This window comes from Propithecus coquereli, unplaced genomic scaffold, assembly GCF_000956105.1.
Source record: "Propithecus coquereli isolate 6110/MARCELLA unplaced genomic scaffold, Pcoq_1.0 Scaffold26, whole genome shotgun sequence".
NCBI lineage: Eukaryota > Metazoa > Chordata > Mammalia > Primates > Indriidae > Propithecus > Propithecus coquereli.
In genome coordinates, this window is record NW_012148174.1 from 614,862 (window position 1) to 615,683 (window position 822).

Consider the following 822-nt stretch of genomic DNA (forward strand, 5'->3'; position numbering starts at 1 on the left):
CTGAGGCAGGAGGATCGCTTGAGCCCAGGAGTTTGAGGTTGCTGTGAGCTAGGCTGACGCCATGGCACTCTAGCCAGGGCAACACAGTGAGACTCCATCTCAAAAAAAAAGACATTGTCCAGAACTGCATATAAGACTAAGGATGGACATGCAACACAGATTAGGTGAATTTATCACATCTATAATCAGAAAGCAATACGCCACGTGAAAGAAAAGATAAATGGTCCATCATTTGCAGGGAGAGGAGATAAAGAAACAGAGATGCAAAGCAGGTCCTCAGCCTTAACCCATAGCTCACCAAGACTCCAATGTTTATATTCAAAATAAAGATATAACTAGTGTCTTTGTATCCATGATTTAAAAAATAAAATCAACTCTGATTCCTCACAAGAAACAGAAGAAAGAATAAAGTTGTGGTTGCATCGCCTGCTACGAACATGAGGGAATGAGGGAAGGTGTGGATACACACACACACGCATTCAGATATAGGTGTGTTCTTGGAAAGAGGCAACACCGTGATGAAGGTAGAATTTCCAACCAAGAAAGAGAACTGCAATTAATCAGTTTTATTCTGGGCAAACTAGATTAAGCCTAATATTGAAAAAATAACAATGTCGGGGACCATTAAAAGATTCTACTACCGAGTCAGGTTCTAATATCGAGTCCGCCGCACGGTTTGTCTCAACGATCCTTCGGTTTTGCTCGGAATTTTCCACATACGCTCACGTCCCGTCACTTTTTACTCAAAACACTCTGTCGAGTGTCTTCCCACGCTGCCTTTTAAGAGAACTAATACTATCAGTTTCATCTGATTTAGATATT

At 41.2% G+C, this 822-nt stretch overlaps 1 protein-coding gene across 1 annotated transcript in view; it reads right to left on the reverse strand.

The window, feature by feature from the left end:
* ANTXR2 (anthrax toxin receptor 2) overlaps nucleotides 1-822 on the reverse strand; it is a 144,222-nt gene that overhangs the window by 86,770 nt on the left and 56,630 nt on the right. The gene's annotated exons all lie outside the window — the stretch shown is intronic.